The sequence below is a fragment of the Bos javanicus genome, chromosome 7 (assembly GCF_032452875.1).
Source record: "Bos javanicus breed banteng chromosome 7, ARS-OSU_banteng_1.0, whole genome shotgun sequence".
In the NCBI taxonomy this organism is placed as follows: domain Eukaryota; kingdom Metazoa; phylum Chordata; class Mammalia; order Artiodactyla; family Bovidae; genus Bos; species Bos javanicus.
Window position 1 is genome coordinate 353,652 of NC_083874.1, and position 14,220 is coordinate 367,871.

General features: G+C 39.6%; 1 pseudogene; it reads right to left on the minus strand.

The window, feature by feature from the left end:
* Positions 1-1,030: 1,030 nt before the first annotated feature.
* Positions 1,031-10,499, minus strand: LOC133251769 (olfactory receptor 5I1-like; annotated as a pseudogene).
* Between the last annotated feature and the right edge of the window lie 3,721 nt (positions 10,500-14,220).

Consider the following 14,220-nt stretch of genomic DNA (forward strand, 5'->3'; position numbering starts at 1 on the left):
TAAACCTGTATACGAGACAGCAAAAGAGACACTGATGTATAGAACAGTCTTATGGACTCTGTGGGAGAGGGTGGGAAGATTTGGGAGAATGGCATTGAAACATGTAAAATATCATGTATGAAACGAGATGCCAGTCCAGGTTCAATGCATGATACTGGATGCTTGGGGCTGGTGCACTGGGACGACCCAGAGGGAGGGTATGGGGAGGGAGGAGGGAGGAGGGTTCAGGATGGGGAACACATGTATACCTGTGGTGGATTCATTTTGATATTTGGCAAAACTAATACAATTATGTAAAGTTTAAAAATAAAATAAAATTAATTTAAAAAAAAAAAAGAAAGATGGTAACAAAAACCCTGTGTACGAGACAGCAAAAGAGACACTGATGTATAGATCAGTCTTATGGACTCTGTGGGAGAGGGAGAGGGTGGGGAGATTTAGGAGAATGGCATTGAAACATGTATAATATCATGTATGAAATGAGTCGCCAGTCCAGGATTGATGCACGATACTGGATGCTTGGGGCTGGTGCACTGGGACGACCCAGAGGGAGGGTATGGGGAGGGAGGAGGGAGGAGGGTTCAGGATGGGGAACACAGGTATACCTGTGGCGGATTCATTTCGATATTTGGCAAAACTAATACAATATTGTAAAGTTTAAAAATAAAATAAAATTTAAAAATAAAAAAACAAGTGTTTGATAAAATGTTTGTGTGAGAAGTTGTGTATGTGCTGGCAAGGTTGTGGCAGGTTCTTAGCTACAGTTTGTCCCAGGCACTGCAGGGATAAAGCATCCACCTGTAAATGCAGGATAAGCAAGAGATACAGGTTCCATCCCTGGGTGGGGAAGATTCCCTGGAGGAGGAAATAGCAATCCACTCCAGTATTCTTGTCTGGATAATTTCAAGGACAAAAGAGCCTGACAGGTTATAGTCCATAGGGTTGCAAAGAGTTGGACATGACCGAGCATACACACATACAAGCTGGAGTTTGTAATCAGGGATTTAGATGAATCCTGGAACCTTATATCTCAGGAGGGATTTATCTTTGGTTTTAAGACATTTTTAGCAGCGTCTTTGTTTCTCAAACTATAAATCAAAGGATTCAGCATTGGGATGATGATGGTGTAGAACACTGAGATGATTTTATTAGTGTTTGGAGAATACAGGTAGCTGGGTCGTGAGTAAATGAAGAGCAGAGTTCCCTGGTAGGTGGCCACGGATGTCAGGTGAGAAGCACAGGTAGAGAAGGTCTTCTTCCTCCTGCTGGAAGAATGGATCTTTAAGACTGAGAGCAGACTGTTAAAGTAGGAGATGATGAAAACGATGAAGAAGATAATTTCCACTGAGCTGCCCTATGGGGAGAGAAGCCACTCATTAAGTGACGTGTCTGTGCACAATAACTTAAGGCCACAGAAAAAATGATTAATGACATTTTTATCAGAGTATTTCAGAGTAAACGCAAAGGATGTGTGCACCAGGGAACTCATATTGCCTCCAAAGTATGACAAGACGATCAACCATATGCAGATGCCCCAAGACATCACAACCGTGTACAGTAAAGGGATATGGCAACATAGCGGTCACACGCCATGGCAGCCAAGATAAAGGATTCCGTATCTGCGAAAGTACAAAAGAAATAAAACTACAGGGCACAGCTGTGATAGGAAATTGACTTGTTCTGAGAGAGGAAGTTGACAAGTATTTTGGGAATGATGACTGAAGAATAGCAAAGGTCTACAAAGGATAGATTACTAAGGAAAAAAATGCATGGGCATTTGAAGATGCAGATCAACCCTGATTAACATCATCAATCCAACGTTCCCCATTAAAATCATAGAGTACAAAGTCGGAAACAGGAGATACTGGACAATGTGCAGTTCAGGGCAAGTTGGAAACCCTAACAGAATAAATTCAGTCACCAAGGTATAGTTTCCATCTTAAAAGTCATATTCTGTGCTGTTTTCTTCTTATGAGAATTCTAACATCCTAAGATGCTATGTTGATAGAGAAAAAAATTAGATATAATTATAAGGTTATTTTGTTGTTTCAACAAACAAACAAGCAATCAAGAGTCCCAGACCAAATATCCTTCCAAATATAAATCCTGAGAAACATATTTCAGAATTTAGTAGCTTTATCTCATGGTTGATAGTTTTATTTTGTTTGATTAATAGCTAGTTCTTCCACTGGACAGACATGTGCAGATAACATCTCATATTTCTTACTTTTTAATTCTCAAGTATAGACCTATAGCTACTACAGAGAAGTAAATGAATAATGAAGTAATAAATGAGATGATGATAAGAGAGAAAATATATCTGTTATTAAAAGTATGTTAACTTGAGTACATCTTGCAATGATAACTCTAGAACAATGTACTCCTTCTGTCCAGTATTTAATAAATAGCAGTGTGTTGTACTCTTGATTGTGATTAGAATGATGCAATGAAATATACTTCAGCTATTTAAAAAAAATAAAAGCAAAAGTGATTAGTGAAATTAAAGCAAATGTCAGTAAACATCAGCTGAGAGCATGTTTTAGAAAGTGACAAGTTTAAGGCAAATCCTTAAATCCTGTCAAGATACTAAGTTAAGGAGATTAAAGTAATTAACTGCTTTTCTCTTTGGCATTCTTTATCTTCTTGGCTTCTAGTAAGCACAGCATAAATATAAGATGACTGAGTAAAGTGGGCAAAAAAATTAGTATTAACTTCTCATTTTTAAAAATTACTCTATATAGCCTCCTCACTAATTATATATGTGAGCAAACACAAATAGCTGCATTTAATTTTTATCCTAGTATAATTCAGGATGTTGAGTCTAAGAATTTTGTCAACTTCTGTTTCTGTAATCTCAGAAATTTTCTGGAAGCAAGGATAATTTGAACATGACTTTGAAATATAAGACTTTTTATTGTAGCCTTGAAGGATGACTTGGAAATCTATAAAACAAGCAAGTGAAACCTCCAATGAGCTTTGTTACTACTGCCACAGTTGGCTAGAACAAATGGTTGGGGTCATTCTCTCACTTATATAAAATTATTGAGACAGTACAGAGCTAAGAACTTCATTGTTGTAATATCATCTAATCACTAAAAGTATGCTATAACATAGGCACAGAAAAGTCTAAGAGAATTAGAAGGGTTAGGATACTGTCTTATGTTATTACCTCAAAGAGTGTGAATGAGATGCAGTAACTTGTTAGGATAGTAGTTAATTTATTCTTATTTTGCCTGTTTTCAACGTAATCAGAGTGTTCAGAAATGATATGACCCAAATTTAGAGTTAATAAGCATTTGGTTAGAATCTCATATTAGCCATGTGGACTGTATGACCTTGCACAATTATGTGTGTGTGTGTGTGTATATGTGTGTATATATATATATATAGAGAGAGAGAGAGAGAGAATCTGTTATACTTAATACATATACTATATGTATATTATTATATATAACATATATATTTAAAATTTTACTATAATAATGACAACAGTATTTCACGTGGTTTCTCTGCCAGGTTAAATGAGGAAAACTATCTATCTATACTTTCTTGCTGTTTTACTTTAGATAGATTGGCAAATAATAGGTAAAGAGTGAAGATTAGTTTCAATTACTCCACTGCTCTCTGCTCAGCAGTAAAGAATCCATTTGCCAAAGCAGGAGATGTGGGTTCAATCCCTGATCTGGGAAGATCTTCTAGAGAAGAAAATGGGAACCCACTCCAGTATCCTTGCCTGGAGAATTTCATGGACAGAGAGGCCTGATGGGCTACAGTTCCATGGGGTCACAAAGAGTCGGACACAGCTTAACGACTAAACAACAACAGAAACAACCCCACTGCTCTCACTTATCCCTAGCTAATAATTAGAACTATGTCACTAGATTTTTTAAAATAATAGTTATCATTTATATAATGATTGTGATGTGAAATGCAATATTCTAAACACTTTACATATAATTTATTTACTTGTCATACAAAAGTATACTAACAAAGTTTCACAGCAGTTGCTGTCACTGTAGTATTTCTCTTACAGTTGAGGGAGCTAAAGCACAGAGAGCTGGAGATGTGATGAAAATAGGATTGAAGCCCAGGCTCCTGCCTCCAAAACTTCAAGACAGATGGGCTGTGTAAGCTAGATTCTCATTATTGATTCCGTATGTTACATGGGGACATTGAAGCTTAATGTTCCAAGTCAGTCCGCAAGTAGTTGACAGGTATAATTCAAATTCAGATATGTGTGAAGTCAAAGCTCACAACGACAACCATGAAGGTGGTTAGAGAATTAACAGTGTGGCCTCCATGAGACAGGCTGTGGTGCAGACTTGCTGAAGGCAGCGCAGAATGACTCAAGTTATTTCCTGAAAACACAGTCCATTACTCTCGGGGACTCACAGCGAGCATCCCGTCCAATAGACTAAGAAGGGTTTCCCTGGTGGCTCAACCCTTAAAGAATCTGCCTACAATGCAGGAGAATGCCTATGATTCAGGAGACCTGGGTTTGATCCCTGGTCAGGAACATTCCCTGGTGAAAGAAATGGCAGTCCATTCTAGTATTCCTACGTGGGAAATCCAATGGACAGAGGAGCTTGGCAGGGCCTCAGTTGCAAAGAGTGGAACACGACTTAGTAACTAAATCAACTCTACCACCACCACCACCATCCACGTAGAGAAACGTGAGTGAGGAGAGAAGCACGAAGGGAAAAGTCAGAGATGAGAGTGAATCTTGGATTCTTGCTTTTCAATGGGAATGACCAAAAAGATTCAATCAAACTGAAGTGATTTGCTAATTTTTTCATAAATATATAGCAAAACAATGTTAGAATAGAAAATAAATTAATTGAAACTATCATGTTTCAGTTTATTTCTGTTAACAAAAAAGAAAATATTTTAAAAAGGTAAGTGTCTCAGATACCTGTAGAAGCTACAGAAGAATGGCACAGGTAGATTTATTTGTGGGTAATATGCTAATACATATGATTTTGTAACTATTTTGACACATGTCAGTGATCTCAGATCCATAAAAGTCTATTTTTGCATCAATAAAGCCAATCTGGTAAACACATAAGCTACTTACAAAGGAGGAGACATTTTCCTATTACCTAGATAAATAATTTCACCAATAGAACCAAGGACTTTTATATACATTCGCAGGTAGTTAGGGACCTAATAACCGAAGGTTCCAAACATGTTCATTTCCAAGAGATTCCTAGGGAATAATTAGTAGGTTATTGTGAATTATTATTTTGAAACAACTTCGTAATTATAATAGCAATTCTGTTAGCATTAGTTTGAAGAGGCAATTTTTACTCTCAGTAATATTGTGGTTGTTTTTTTCCTGACACTTGAAATCCCACTAGAGTCCTATACTCTGATACTGTAAAGGTTCTTTTAAATAGTTCATATATTTTAAAATGTAGCTCTCATTTAAATTATTTCAAAACCACATGGAAGTTCCTAAAAATGTTACTTGATACCCTCAGCACTGAAATGTAATATATTTTGTTGCACTGAAGGGTGAGACCAGCGGAGGCTACTATAGAACCTGTTATCATAGGTGCTTTCTGAGAAGATGAAAGGACTTTATTTTTTAAAATTATCTATCTACCTGTCTGTTTACTTTTGGCTGTGCAGGGTCTTCCTTGCTGTGCATGGGCTTTCTCTAGTTGCAGAGAGTGGGGGTACTTTCTGTTGCAGACCATGGGCTCTAGAATTTGGGCTCTAATATTGGCTCAGAGGATAAAGCATCTGCCTGCAATGCAGGAGACCCAGGTTCGATCCCTGGGTTGGGAAGATCCCCTGGAGAAGGAAATGGCAACCCACTCCAGTATTCTTGCCTGGAGAATCCCATGTACAGTGGAGCCCGGCAGGTACAGTCCATGGGGTTGCAAAGAGTCAGACACGACTGAGCAAACAAGTTTAAGTTTTTTATCACAGGCTCAACAGTTGGGGTGCATGGCTTAGATGCCCTTTGGCTTGTGGTTATCTCCCTGGACCAGGGATTGATCCCATGTCCTCTGCAGGGGCAGGTAGACTCTTAACCACTGGACCACCAGGAAAGTCCCAGAAGGACTTTAAAATAAGAGTCTTATGCCTGAGAGCATCAAAAGAAGATAAAACCATCCCAGTTAGCAAATACAGTTTTCCATTTTCAACTTGATTGTTCTTATGTGCATTTTGTATGACAGTTTCACTGCTGCTGCTACTGCTAAATCGCTTCAGTCATGTCTGACTCTGTGCAACCCCATAGATGGTAGCCCACCAGGCTCCCCCGTACCTGGGATTCTCCAGGCAAGAACACTGGAGTGGGTTGCCATTTCCTTCTCCAATGCATGAGAGTGAAAAGTGAAAATGAAGTCGCTCAGTCGTGTCCAACCCTCAGCGACCCCATGGACTGCAGCCCACCCAGGCTCCTCCATCCATGGGAGTTTCCAGGCAAGAGTACTGGAGTGGTTGCCATTTCCTTCTCTGGACAGTTTCACTAAACAATGATATTTCAGCTGCTCTCAGAAACAATTGCAGAACTTTTGGTAATTGCACAGTACTAGAGTACCCAAACTGGAAATTTGCATGGCTACAAACACAGAGCTGTCTTCCCTTCACAGCATTTGCCAAATTTTAAATTGCTTGGAGTGGGGGGTTAAAGATATGTCAAAAACCTCTGAAATACAAGAGTAGACAATTCTATATTACTTTCGTGCTGAAGAGACTCCAAGAAAGCTTAAGTACTTATGTGAAAGTCTTAGGTCATTATGTCCTAGTAAGAGGGGTGAACTGGAGACACAGTGCATGTTGCCAAAACCAAAAGAATCAGTTTTCTATTGAATGGAGCTTGTCACTCTTAATTGCATCAGAAAAATAGTTGAAGCTTCATTGATTTGAGAAATTCTGTAGAACATCTTTGTAGTCTGTATGGCATGTAATAAACAAATTACTAAGCATGATAACAGGAAAGATTTTATGCCCATACAAGAGGGAAAATGCCAAAAGCAAATACACATTGAACCAAAATTGGAGTTGGCAAGCAAGAGTTTAAAAATAATTCTAAAAACATCCTAAAGAAAATTGTCCAAAAAAAAATTGAAAATGACAAAAGTTGGGAGACATTCCACAAATGATTGGAAACCTTAGAAAATAAAATAGAACTGAAAAATACATCTAAATTAACAACTTATTGAGTGGATTTATTGATACATTGAATTTTGAAAAGCAAAGAATTGGATGAAAAGTGACAAGGTCAAAAGGGTTTGTATGAAGTATCTTTGGTTTGAAACTTGCAAATAATGTGGTAAAGGGGGTCATCAAGAAAATATATGCTACTTCCACTCAAATACTTAAATGCTTACCATAAATAAGCCTTAAGAAAACAGACTTTCCTAGCAAATGCACATTGGCATTGCTTGAGAGGAATGAACTTAAAAAGTGTTTTCCATATACCCAAGAAGCTAGAATTCTTGCATCTTTCAGACAATAGATGGCACCAGAGACAGCTATATAATCTAGCTCAGTTCAGTTCAGTTCAGTTGCTCAGTCGTTTCCAATTCTTTGCGATCCCATGAATTGCAGCATTCCAGGCCTCCCTGTCCATCACCAACTCCCAGAGTTCACTCAAACTCACATCTATCGAGTCAGTGATGCCATCGAGCCATGTCATCCTCTGTCGTCCCTTTCTCCTCCTGCCCACAATCCCTCCTAGCATCAGAGTATTTTCCAGTGAGTCAACTCTTCACATGAGGTGGCCAAAGCATTGGAGTTTCAGCTTTAGCATCATTCCTTCCAAAGAAATCCCAGGGCTGATCTCCTTCAGAATGGACTGGTTGGATCTCCTTGCAGTCCAAGGGACTCTCAAGAGTCTTCTCCAACACCACAGTTCAAAAGCATCGATTTTTCAGCACTCAGCTTTCTTCACAGTCCAACTCTCACATGCATACATGATCACTGGAAAAACCATAGCCTTGACTAGACAGACCTTTGTTGGCAAAGTAATGTCTCTGCTTTTGAATATGCTATCTAGGTTGGTCATAACTTTCCTTCCAAGGAGTAAGCATCTTTTAATTCCATGGCTGCCATCACCATCTGCAGTAATTCTGGAGCCCCCCCAAAAAAAGTCTGACACTGTTTCCACTGTTTACCCATCTATTTCCCATGAAGTGATGGGACCGGATGCCATGATCTTCATTTTCTGAATGTTGAGCTTTAAGCCAACTTTTTCACTCTCCACTTTCACTTTCATCAAGAGGCTTTTTAGATCCTCTTCACTTTCTGCCATAAGGGTGGTGTCATCTGCATATCTGAGGTTATTGATATTTCTCCCAGCAATCTTGATTCCAGCTTGTGCTTCTTCCACTCCAGCGTTTCTCATGATGTACTCTGCATATAAGTTAAATAAGCAAGGTGACAATATACAGCCTTGACGTACTCCTTTTCCTATTTGGAACCAGTCTGCTGTTTCATGTCCAGTTCTAACTGTTGCTTCCTGGCTTGCATATAGGTTTCTCAAGAGGCAGGTCAGGTGGTCTGGCATTCCCATCTCTTGAAGAATCTTCCACAGTTTATTGTGATTCACACAGTCGAAGGTTTTGGCATACTCAATAAAGCAGAAATAGATGTTTTTCTGGAACGCTCTTGCTTTTTCAATGAGCCAGCAGATGTTGGCAATTTGATCTCTGGTTCCTCTGCCTTTTCTAAAACCAGCTTGAACATCTGGAAGTTCACAGTTCATGTATTGCTGAAGCCTGGCTTGGAGAATTTTGAGCATTACTTTACTAGCGTGTGAGATGAGTGCAATCTAGTTAGTATGCCTCTAAGTCAGTCTGAAAAAGTAAACTTTCAGTATTCTTAAAGATTTTTGTGCAATTAAGATTTCCAATTATGTTAGTACTCTGTTTCTCACCATGTATATATGGGTTTTTTTAAGAAATTTAAATTTTCTTTTAAAAATTCTCCCATTACTCAGTAAATTTGTAACACTCCTCTCTGTGCAGGAAACTGTGACTTTCAGATTCCAGTAAACCATCATCAAACAAAAATTCCTGATTCTTCTCATCCTTGGTATCAATATCCAGATATTCTTGTTGTTTAGTCTCTAAGTCATGTCTGACTCTTTGCAACCCCATGGACTGTAACCCACCAGGCTCTTCTTTCCATAGAATTTCATAGGCAAGAATACCGGAGTGGGTTGCCATTTCCTCCTCCAGGGGATCTTGCTGACCGAGTGATCAAACCTGGGTCTCCTGCACTGTAGGTGGATTCTTTATCACTGAACCACTGGGGAAGCCCTGATATCCCAATAAGTTGAATTAATTTTATGGCAGGTCAGTAAAATACAATTGAATTAAAGTTGAATTCATGTTCTAGAATAAGCATCAAATTATTGTTTATAATCTCACATATAGGGCTCTTCATGGGAGGCTGTGAGACAAGTATATCTCAATACCCACCAGTCATAATTTCAAATATTTATATAGAGGTCTTAACCAGCTTCAAGCATGTATACCGTTCAGATGGTCTGAACAAGTTGCTCTCTCAAGACTGTTTGTGTGGTCTTTGAAAATATTTCTCACTGAAGGAATGATGGACAGAATGTACATTCTAAAGACAAAGGAGAGGGTGAGGAGTACACAGGTCCAGTTTGCCAGTCAACCAGATGTCACCTTCTCCAGATGACCTCCTCCCATGGTCCTAAATGAATCTGTCAAACGAATCTCTTTGTGTGCATAAGTCCTAAGTTGCTTCAGTCGTGTCCGACTCTTTGTGACCCTCTGGACTGCAGCTCACCAGACTCCTCTGTGGAGTGGATTGCCATACTCTCCCCCAGGGTATCTTCCTGACCCAGGGACTGAACCTGCAGCTCAACAGGCAGACTCTTTACCACTGAGCCATTGGGGAAGCCTGAATCCGTTTATACACAATGTCATATCCATATTTCCAGAAGGAGTTGAATGCAGTTAATATCTTGAAAAAATTGTATGAGATGGCCAAGCTACTGAGATACCCTATGAGTAGTCAAGTAAAGTATCTTGTGTCCCTTTAGAGGTGAAAGCAAACTTCCTCTGAGAGGCATTCGAAATAGGCACTGAACAGAATATATTAGCTAAATCTATAGCTGCAAAATACTTGATACTTGCTAATGAATGAAGTCAGTAATTTCATTGTTATTGCCTATGGAGCCTTCATTGCTGGGGCTACAGCGTTAAGGTTGTGATCATATGGTGTCATTCATTATTTCCATTTTATGGACCAGCCTAACTGGGTTGTAAAATGGAGAAGTGTTGGGAGCTAATCCCAACGCCCCCTCCCCACCTCCTCCATGCACCTCCCCACGCACCCCACCCCCTTCCTGAATCAACTTGATCTGGAGAAAGGGGATGGATGAAGGTGGAAGACAAGGCAAGAACACAAACCAAGGGCCCCAGGGCATTGTGCGGCTCCTCGGTGCCGGGTGGGGGGATGGAGTCCTTCGTCTCTGTTCCCTGCAGCTTGTACCCCGGGACTGGGAACATGCTGCCTCTGGGCCAGCCTGTACTCTCTGAGCCCAGACGGCCTGACCAGAGGCAAAGCAAAAGTCCTCCTGCCTTCCTGGGGAGGCCAGGGCTGCTGGGGCCCCAATCATCTCCAACTACAGGAAGGTCCAGCTTACGGCCATTCTCTCCCAGGTGAACCCCAGCCTGAACCTAGGGCTGTGCAAGGCCAGCCCCCAGGAAGGGGCATTCAGGGAGCCTGCGGACAGACAGGTTTGCACAGGCTCACCAGGCCTCACTCTTTACACAGCCCAACCAGCCGCAAGCTGCCAGTGTCAGCCCGAAGAGTCTGCTCCCCAAGAACGGGCTGCAGCAGTCTGGGCAGGCACAGAAGGACGGGGAAGACGAGAAAAGGAAGGTGCTTTCTGGCCCTCAGTTCAGATCAGTTCAGTTCAGTCACTCAGTCGTGTCCAACTCTTTGTGACCCCATGAATTGCAACACGCCAGGCCTCCCTGCCCATCACCAACTCCCAGCTGAATTCCAGAAAAATAAACGACCCAATCAAAAAGTGGGCCAAAGAACTAAACAGACATTTCTCCAAAGAAGACATACAGATGGCTAACAAACACATGAAAAGATGCTCAACATCACTCATTATCAGAGAAATGCAAATCAAAACCACAATGAGGTACCATTTCACGCCAGTCAGAATGGCTGCTATCCAAAAGTCTACAAGCAATAAATGCTGGAGAGGGTGTGGAGAAAAGGGAACTCTCTTACACTGTTGGTGGGAATGCAAACTAGTACAGCCACTATGGAGAACAGTGTGGAGATTCCTTTAAAAACTGGAAATAGAACTGCTTTATGACCCAGCAATCCCACTGCTGGGCATACACACTGAGGAAACCAGAAGGGAAAGAGACATGTGTGCCCCAATATTCATCGCAGCACTGTTTATAATAGCCAAGACATGGAAGCAACCTAGATGTCCATCAGCAGATGAATGGATAAGAAAGCTGTGGTACATATACACAATGGAGTATTACTCAGCCATTAAAAAGAATTCATTTGAATCAGTTCTAATGAGGTGGATGAAACTGGAGCCTATTACACAGAGTGAAGTAAGCCAGAAAGAAAAATACCAATACAGTGTACTAACGCATATATATGGAATTTAGAAAGATGGTAATGATAACCCTGTGTGCAAGACAGCAAAAGAGACAGATGTATAGAACAGTCTTTTGGACTCTGTGGGAGAGGGAGAGGGTGGGATGATTTGGGAGAATGGCATTGAAACATGTATAATATCATATATGAAATGAATAGTCAGTCCAAGTTCGATGCATGATACTGGATGCTTGGGGCTGATGCACTGGGACGACCCAGAGGGATGGTATGGGGAGGGAGGGGGGAGGGGGTTTCGGGATGGGGAACATGAGTATACCTGCGGCAGATTCATGCTGATGTATGGCAAAACCAATACAATATTGTAAAGTAATTAACCTCCAATTAAAATAAATAAATTTTTTAAAAAAGAATAAAATTGAGACAGCTTCTCTGAAGGTTGGTGGTTCATTATAAAGGTAATTGCACACTTACAAAACACATTTATCCAGAAATCCCAATTTATAGAGAAATGAAAACTTGTATTTACACAAAAATCCATTACCAAACATTCAGGGCAGCTATAACAGTGAAATTCTGAAAACAGCAACATGTTCTTCACCCAAGGAATGAGTAAACAAACTCTGGTATATTACATAGTGCGAGACACTACTAAGAAATATAAATATGCAAACTATATTGATGCAGGCAGCAATATGCTAAATTATTTATGCAAAGTTAAAATTCAGACTTAAAAGGCTTTATGATTCCATTTATATGACACTTTGAAAAAGGCATATGGACAGAGGACTGGTCAGCTGGTAGTAAATTGGTAGGGTATTAACTAGATAGACAAAAAACTGAGAATTTTGGAGAGTTATCAAGCTGTTCTGTATTTTGATCATGTTTTTGGTAACATAACTCTGTGAATTTGTCAGACTTCTCAAAAAGTTTACAACAAAAAAAGTGCATTTTAATTTGCATGCAAATTTAAAATATTATAGAATATATTTTTAAATGCTATCAATTAATGAAAACATCTCTACGGTATTATACATGGCTATTTCCTTGAACCAGTCTAAAGAGGACCTTTTATCCTTATTTAACAATCAATTACCTTTGACAACTAGACTGCCATGGTCAGCCTGTGGGTTTTAGAAATAATCTCAGTTAGATGCTGGCAGGAGGTCTTTGTCGTTCCTGAGTCACTTGTTTGTCAGACGCTCTCATACACCCAATTGATACAGTTTGTAGATAGGGACACAAAGATGATGACAGTAAAATTTAATGTTAAAATAAAACATGTTTGTTATGTCATAGTTGTTTGAATAATACATGCATAGATCTGATAGATAGAGTGCCTGATGAACTATGGAATGAGGTTCGTGACATTGTACAGGAGACAGGGATCAAGACCATTCCCATGAAAAAGAAATGCAAAAAAGCAAAAAAAGGAAAAAAAGAAATGCAAAAAAGCAAAATGGCTGTCTGGAGAGGCCTTACAAATAGCTTTGAAAAGAAGAGAAGTGAAAAGCAAAGGAGAAAAAGAAAGATATAAACATCTGAATGCAGAGTTCCAAAGAATAGCAAGAAGAGATAAGAAAGCCTTCTTCAGCGATCAATGCAAAGAAATAGAGGAAAACAACAGAATGGGAAAGACTAGGGATCTCTTCAAGAAAATCAGAGACACCAAAGGAACATTTCATGCAAAAATGGGCTAGATAAAGGACAGAAATGGTATGGACCTAACAGAAGCAGAAGATATTAAGAAGAGATGGCAAGAATACACAGAAGAACTGTACAAAAAAGATCTTTATGACCCAGATAATCACGATGGTGTGATCCCTGACCTAGAGCCAGACATCCTGGAATGTGAAGTCAAGTGGGCCTTAGAAAGCATCACTACAAGCAAAGCTAGTGGAGGTGATGGAATTCCAGTTGAGCTATTTCAAATCCTGAAAGATAATGCTGTGAAAGTGCTGCACTCAATATGCCAGCAAATTTGGAAAACTCAGCAGTGGCCACAGGACTGGAAAAGGTCAGTTTTCATTCCAATCCCAAAGAAAGGCAATGCCAAAGAATGCTCAAACTACCACACAGTTGCACTCATCTCACACGCTAGTAAAGTAATGCTCAAAATTCTCCAAGCCAGGCTTCAGCAATACATGAACCTTGAACTTCCAGATGTTCAAGCTGGTTTTAGAAAAGACAGAGGAATCAGAAATCAAATTGCCAACATCTGCTGGATCATGGAAAAAGCAAGAGAGTTCCAGAAAAACATCTATTTCTGCTTTATTGACTATGCCAAAGCCTTTCACTGTGTGAATCACAATAAACTGTGGAAAATTTTGAAAGAGATGGGAATAGCAGACCACCTGACCTGCCTCTCTTTATAGATGGTGGTAAATTATGTGTCCAGATATTTTAAATATAATAGCTCTTCTGTCACATCAAATAAAATATAAAGATAAAATAAAATAAAAAACTTTGTGGTAGGCAGATTAAGGGAGTCTAAAAGATGGCTTATGCTAAATGGAAGAACTTTGGAATATATTGTTTCCATAGCAGGATAAAGATAGTAGTTGGAATAAAGTTACTATACATCTATTTCAGATAACAATTTTGCCTGAATTATCCACCTTGGACTAATATGATCAC